This window comes from Ochotona curzoniae, unplaced genomic scaffold (genome assembly GCF_017591425.1).
Source record: "Ochotona curzoniae isolate NIBS_2020 unplaced genomic scaffold, NIBS_Ocur_1.0 contig_3498, whole genome shotgun sequence".
NCBI lineage: Eukaryota > Metazoa > Chordata > Mammalia > Lagomorpha > Ochotonidae > Ochotona > Ochotona curzoniae.
In genome coordinates this window covers 11,799,243-11,807,130 of record NW_024465885.1, presented here as the reverse complement: position 1 = coordinate 11,807,130, position 7,888 = coordinate 11,799,243, and the positions used below count along the sequence as shown (strand labels likewise).

Here is a 7,888-nt window from a genome sequence, read left to right as displayed (position 1 = left end):
TTTCTCCAGTGAAGTACGTATAACACTGAATGCATGTTAAATTAAAACTGAATTTTTAAATTTTTTGAATACTGCTAATATCTTTTGTGAATGATTTTGAATACCCTATTTTTCTATTTTACAGTTAAGTGCCTCATTTGCTGCCTGTAGTTAAACAAAGACAAACCAATTTGCACTGCACTAGTACCAAAATAATACTTCATAATAATTTTTTCATGAAAACTGTTGAAATGTCTGGTTCAGTATTACCTAAATAAATTTCTGCTAACACCTTTCCTTTCCTCTCTTTTTTTAAAGTAATGCCAAAACATGACAAAATTCATTTGCTCATCAGCATGTTATTAGGATTTCCTTTTACCTTTGCCTTGTTTTCTAAGTCAAAAACAGGGTTAAGCATACTGTCAAAAATTTGGCAAAACATGAATGAGTTATTAAAATTCTGTTCCTCATGTATGTTTAAGTTTTACTAGTGTTTCAAAATGTAAGAATATTAAGTAACCCCCTCTTCACTGTGCAGATTATCTTAAGTGTAGATACAGCGAAAATAATGTAAATCTTTGTAGGAAAACAAATGTAAGAATATCAAGTAACTGCCTCTCTTAACTGTGCAGATTATTTTGAATGTAGACAGAATGAAAATAATGTAAATCTTTGTAGGAAAGCCGTGACATAGACTTAATATATTTTGATGAATTTACACTGTAATTTCAAAGTAATTTATATACCTAGGATTTCTGGTTTTAACTCTGGGCTGTTGATTCCTCTGGATTAGGGAGAGGTGGTTTGGGAAGCTGAATTTTGAACATGGTCTTTGTGTTTTTCTAACAGGGAGAAGTTTAGTTCAGCTGTGCCATTTCAAATCTTATCTGTTTTCTTAATTTATGGAAGATACAGTTTATCAATAAGAAATTCATGCAGAGGCACAAAATCATACCATGTGATAGGTAGAAAAAAACTTAGGGAAATAATCTAATCTGTTTAAAAAGATGAAGCCAAATCAAGAGAAGTTAATTGATTTACTTAAGTTAGTGGTAAATAAACTATGAAAACTTGTACTTGTATTCCAAAATGATGTTCTACCCTCTGCATGAGCCTTTACACTTAAGTGACTCAGTGCCCCTCTAAGAAGTATAATCCTGCACCAAATAGAGGTGTTCACAGAAAAACTTTTCAGAGTCCTGAGTGAATCTTTTCAGGAAATTAGGTGCTATTAAAATGGCTTTAAAGAGCAATAGCAAAAATAATTCTTATGGAGAAAAATAACTGCATCTTAGAGTTCATTTAGTTGATGAAGGCAGTATGACAGGCTGCAGAGACAAGTAAAATGTTTTAGTAAGATTCTGAGTTTCATTATATTTTATCTTCAGTTTTAGAAGGCAAAAGATAAATGTTTAACTCTTCCTGTGACGAGTGAAGTTCTAACCATGAGAGTTGATAGTACATAACTTAGTTTGGTTTTATAAGTTTAATTATAAGAGACCTCACAATATGCATGGTTTAGGAAAATGCTCATTTACTTAGCCGCACAATTATTTGTATATATGTAAATAATTTTATTTTGGGTAATATGGGTGCCATTCTTGAGTGTGTGCTTTCATTTCTTTTGGAATATTTTAAAATTTAACATACCATAATTTATTTTCCTTTTATCCATGTAGGACAAGTCTAGTTTCACTTTTAATCAACATTTTGAGGAAAATGGAGCTTAGGATATTACATTGTCTCCTTTTATACTTTTTTTCTGCAAAATGTTAGAATTGGATTTATAACATTAATAATATAAAATTTAGCCCTTCTTCCCTTCCCCTGTACAATTTGGACATAATAAAAAATGAATGTGCTGATAAATTCCCCATTCAAGATTAGAAAAAGGACTTAATGTTTAATATATATTTTTGCCACATTTTTTATTAGAAGATATTTATCATACTGCAATGTTTAAAATCCTAAATGTATGATACCCTCATTCACAAACTGAAGTAGAAAAGGCCTGTGAGAAACACTGTAAACTTTTGATATTGCTGTCACAGATTAAGCCAATGTGCCATATTAAAATTAAAAGTCGAGTTAACAGTCCTCACAGCTGCTATGAGAAATAGTTTTCTTTAAAATTAAGTGAGTCTGGATTCCTTTATTGGTTTTCGTGAATAGCAGGAATTGTTCTGTAATGGTTTTGTTCATTTTCAAGTTCATTTGAGTGTTTTGTAATAGTCTTAATGTTGTCAATAAAAATGTAAAAGTAAATTTCATTACAGATTTGTCTTTAATTTTGTTGTGGAAAAAGTAGATGATTTGACGTGGGTATGGTATGTTTTATGAAGGCTTAATATTTTATACTTATTTAGTTTGTTTTGATTCTCCAATTTTAAATAAAAGGTTTATACGTTTGAGTGCTTCACCTGTTTATTTTAGTGACTATTAGTATGATTATTATACTGTGTTCTCGCTGCTAATGGGTAGATAAACTTAAGAACAAGATTCAGACAAAACTGTCTTAAGGAATGTTCCGACTGTCATTGAATAAAGTGAATTTGTAATAGAATGGTTGAAGCCTTATAAAATGGGTATGTAGAAACAGAAACACTCATTGAGTTTCATTAACTCTAGGATACTTGCAGAATTGTCTGGGTGGGGAAGAGCAGCTCTTATCCCCAGGTGCTGGTGGAGACACTGTGTGCTGGGAATCATGATGAACAAGGAATCGGGAGATGGGAGATACATATCCCATAAGCCTTATCCTTGTTGAGATATCATTTACATACAGTCAACTGCACATATTTAAAGTGGACAATTTGATATTTTTGGCATATATATGTACCATTAAGTCATCATAACAGTCAATATGTATATTCATTATGCTCAGAAGATTACTCGTGCCCTTTACAGCATTTCTCTCTGCTTTTTTTCTGGTTCCTTCTACTCAGTCATTTTTTGATTCAGCTGATTCTTTTTTATTGTAGAGTAGAATTCCATTGTATATATTTGCCTTAATTTGTTATCTATAATCTGCTGTTGGATATTTGGGGTGTTTCCAAATTTTGGACTGTTGGAAATGAAGCTGCTTATGAACTTTTGGGGATATGTCTTTGTAGAAACATAAAAGGGGCTTCAGGAAGTGTATGGAAAGTGAAATGAAGAGATTTTAAAAATAGACTTTATTTCTCAACATAAATGCCATTAAGTTCAAGACTACTTTGTAAGTGATGATCTATCTATAAAGAGTAAAAGACAGTGCCTGGTGTGGTAGCCTAGTGGCTAAATTCCTCACCTTGCATACCTTGGGTCCTATATGGGCACTGGTTCATGTCCTGCTTCCCATCTAGCTCCCTGTTTGTGGCCTGGGAAGGCAGTCAAGGACAGCCCAGTCTTGGGACCCTGCACCTGCATGGGAGACCCAGAACAAGCTCCTGGCTTTGGATTGGCTAAGCTCTGGATTTTGCAACCATTTGGGGAGTGAACCAGCAGATGAAAAACCTTTCTCTCTTTCCTTCTCTCTATTGATCTACCTTTCAAACAAAAATATAAATCTTAAGACTCCGGTGTGATAGCCAAGCAGCTAAATCTTTATCTTGCAACTGCTGGGATCTCATATGGGTGCTGGTTCATACTCTGGCTACTCCAATTCCCTTCCTGCTTCCTGCTTGTGGCCTGGGAAAGCAGTTGAGGACGGCCCAACGCCTTGGGACTCTGCACCCGTGTGGGAGACCTGGAAGAAGCTCTTGGCTCCTGGCTTCACATTGGCTCAGCTTCGGCCACTGTAATCACTTGGGGAGTGAACCAGTGGATGGAAGATCTTTCTCTCTGTCTCTCCATCTCTATATATCTACATTTCCAATAAATCTTAAGAAAGCCAAGCTTCAAAAAAAGTTTTACATTTGAAAACTGCTGATATCTTTGTGACATTATCCCCCAAAACCTTATAATGCATCAATGAGATCATTATTTCTCTGATGCTGGTTATTATTTTACCAAACCTCATCTTGCCCTGATAAGGACTTTTCAAACTGATGTCTTATTTTTCTCAGTGCCTCCAACTATGTCTTGTTCAGACATGTAACAGCAAATTAGTATGAGTTTATTTTGGGTAAAGTTTAAAATTCATGCATAAGTTTTTCATAATACATATTTTCTATGAACTTGTTGACGACTCCTTGTACTTTCACTTTTTGAGGGAATAAATATGTAGAAGTGTGGCAGCTAAAAAAAATAGATGTATATTTAATTTTAGGAAACTGCCAGGGTATGTTTGTGAGCTCTTCGACCAGTGGCAGCTGGTACAGGGAGCTATGCAAAGTGAGAGGGGAAGTGGAATGATGTGCAGCTAGGGCCATGACAAGCAATGTTGGGAATCAGTGCCTCACGGAAAGCGAAGGAACAATCTTTACTGAACTCATTAAAGGAGCCCATACAGAAGAAACAATGGAGTTTATAGCCTGAGAATTTTGAAAAAGTCAGTTCATAGGCTACTTTTTCTTCTCAAGTGACATCAAGAAGAGCCAGCAGGCACTGTGACTCAGACGTGACAATATTTTTTATAAAGCAAGTCATTAATACTTGCACTACTTAAGCCATAGAGTGTGTTATTGAGTTGTACCCATCCTGATGTCCTTTTAGCGAGAATTTCCAGAGGTTAACTTTCATGAAGTTCTCATATGTCTATGAAAGGTTTGGCAATGAGTAAGTAGGATATAATCTGACAAGTACACAACAGTTTTGCCAGACAGCAAATGTTTTAATTCAACACAGATATGTCAAGAAAAAATTGCTTTTCATTTTTCCAGTCATATTCCTATTAAGCAGTCAGATTGGATGGATTTTATTTTTAGAGATTTATTTGTTTTTCATTGCAAAGTCAGATACACAGAGAGGAGGAGAGACAGAGAGGAAGATCTTCTGTCCGATGATTCACTCCCCAAGTAGCCACAACAGCCAGAGCTGAGCCAATCCGAAGCCAGGAGCTCTTCTGGATCTCCCACGTGGGTGCAGGGTCCCAAGGCTTTGGGTCATCCTCGACTGCCTTCCCATGCCACAAGCAGGGAGCTAGATGGGAAGCAGGGCTGTCGGGATTAGAACCGGCGTCCATATGAGACACCGGTATGTACAAGGTGAGGACTTGAGCTACTAGGCTACCTAGCTGGGCCCCATACTGGGGGGATTAATGACTGGTTTAGGTGCATGCAATCATGAGTAGATCAGTACAGTGAGATCAATCAGAAAAATATACATATACAGAAGCACAGTGAATGCAAAATTTGTTTTAATGCAGTTGTATGTGACACAAAAATGATAAATGAAGAAAAGACAGCAGAGTTACAAAGGTTGCAGCAGAACCCATGGGTATAGGTGAGTAGTAATATGGTAAGAGTATTCAGTCAGGGGCCCGGTGTGGTGGTCTAGTGGCTAAAGTCCTAGCCGTGAACGCGCTGGGATTTCATATGGGTGCCAGTTTGTGTCACGGTGGCCCCCCCTCCCATCCAGCTCCCTGCTTGTGGCTTGGGAAAGCAGTCAAGGACGGCCCAAAACCTTGGGTTGCACCTGCGTGAGAGACCTGGAGGAAGTTCCTGGCTCCTGGCTTCAGATCGGCACAGCACTGGCCGTTGTGGCTACTTGGGGAGTGAATCATCGGACAGAAGATCTTCCTGTCTCTTCTCTCTGCATATCTGACTTTGCAATAACAATAAATAAATCTTTAAAAAAAAAAGAGTATTCAGTCAGAAGTTGCCAAAAATCAGTTATTTATGTAAGAAATCAGATGTTTAAGGAAGAAGTCAAAAATTAAAAGTATATATGATTGAAAATGCAAGAAGTAACATAATTATCTCCCTTTTATATATGAAATTATCAGCTCTTAGCAGAACAACACTACTAGTAGAAAAGCAAAAAAAATAGAGAAGAAAAAAAGATACATAAACAAAAAACATCAAAAAATAAAAAATAGATAAACAAAGAAAACAAAACAAACAAAAAAGAAAAGCAAGAGAAAAATAATACAAAGAAAGCTCACAAAAGATGAAGAGGGTGCTTTGGGATGTGTCCATGTGTGTACTTCTAGAAGAGTCATCATGAAAACCCTTGGGAGACATGTTTGAGCTCCAGGCTCCTGGTTGTTGCCTAGCACGGCCCTGACGATTGTGGGCAATTGCGGAGTGAACCAATGAATGGGGTATCTGTCTTTTTTTCTCTGTCTCTTCTCAGTCTTTCAAATAAAAGTGAAGAACACTTCATTCTGATATTCTCCCAAATACAAAATTCGGTGTCATCGTAAGTAAATAGTAGACAAATGCAAACTGAAAGACAATTTACACAACACCTGGCCAATGCTTTCCAAAAGTTCCAAGGTCATGAAAAACAGGGGAAAACTGAAAAACCGCTACAGATTGGAAAGGATTAAAGAGATAAAGTGCTTAAGTGCATCATGGTATATTTTAACAGAAAAGGACATTAACAGAACAACTGGTGACATCTAAATAAAGGATTAAGGTTAGGATTAGACTGAAACCAGAAGCCAGGATTCCCATTCTGGTCTCTCGTGTGATCATGTGGGTTGCAGGAACAAAAGTACTTGGGCTATCTACTGCTGCTTTCTAGGTATAACAGTAGGAAGCCTGATCAAGAGTGGAACCTTTGGGATTCCAACTATTGCCTGAATGGGATACCAGCATCACAGGCTTAAACTATCACATTATTTATGGGCACCCAATTCATGTCTAGTTGCTCCATTTCTGATTCAGCTTTCTTCTAATGGTTCAGGAAAAAAGGAGAAGATGTCCCACACACTTGAGCCTTTACAACTCATGTGGGAGACTCAGATGACACTCCAGGTTCCTGGATTTGGCCTGGCTCAGACCTGCCCTTTGCAGTCACTTGGTGGATGAACCAATGGATAGAAGATTCTATGTTTCTCTCCCATTGTGTAACTCAGACATTCAAAATATTAAGACTTTAAAAAACGTATTTTAATATTTATCACAAAGGTGAGGTGCTTATGGATCCATGCAGGCCTCCAATTAGAATGGAGAGGGTTGTGTGGCCAGAAGGAAGGTAAGTGAGAAATGCTTCCATTCTCTATCCTGTGTCCATGTGGGACGAGGGTTGGAGAGGGTGCTCCACTTCTTGCTGTTAGATCACATCAATACCCAGAGATGAAGATAGTCATCTGATGTTTCATTAGAGACCCAATGAGGGCAAGAATGTTCTGAGGGTGTTACTTGAGCAGTCTTGATGGTTCTGATAAATTGCAGGATCTCATTACACCAGAGATGAGAAGGTCTATTCTAAGGTCTGTTTGCTGTCCATGTTCACCTGAGTGTGTCCACAGACCTAGGTGCTTGCTGTAAATCCTGGCCTGAAGTGTTATTCAACTTGCTTTTTCCCTCCACCTTTTAAGGAAGTACTAAAAATCTTTTGTTGCATTTGATGAGCTGGCTGCCTTGCACTTCATGTACATCCAGGTATATTCTCTTTCTTTGCACAGGAGTCAACGATTGAGGCAGCCCACTCCTCCAACGTGTACTCTGGAGTCAGACCACATGCCCATGTGATTTTGCCCTGAGGCTGGGAATCAAGTGCAGTGGTTTTTGGGGGATTCCCCCAAGAAACCCCATCTAGAAGGTCCTCACACCTGACTACAGTGCACTGGTTGGTGTATACTCCTGGTCCACTGCGCTCGCAGCCCTGGCTGTAGTCTAGTCAGGCTGACCCCAAATAAGTGAAAACAACAGCCCCCCCCCCAAAAAAAAAAACCCGAATAGGCTCAATTACATTGCTATGCTTAAAAACAGTTTACTAACACAACCATCTAAGTGGTCAGAGAGGGTCAGTTACTCTTCTCCTTTCTCCTCTTTCCTTCTCCTCTTTTTCCTTCTCTTTCTCCTCTTTCTCCTTCTCC

At 37.9% G+C, this 7,888-nt stretch overlaps 1 pseudogene; it reads left to right on the top strand.

The window, feature by feature from the left end:
• The first annotated feature begins 4,329 nt into the window (after positions 1–4,329).
• LOC121156942 lies at positions 4,330–7,541 on the top strand (annotated as a pseudogene).
• The last annotated feature ends 347 nt before the right edge of the window (positions 7,542–7,888 follow it).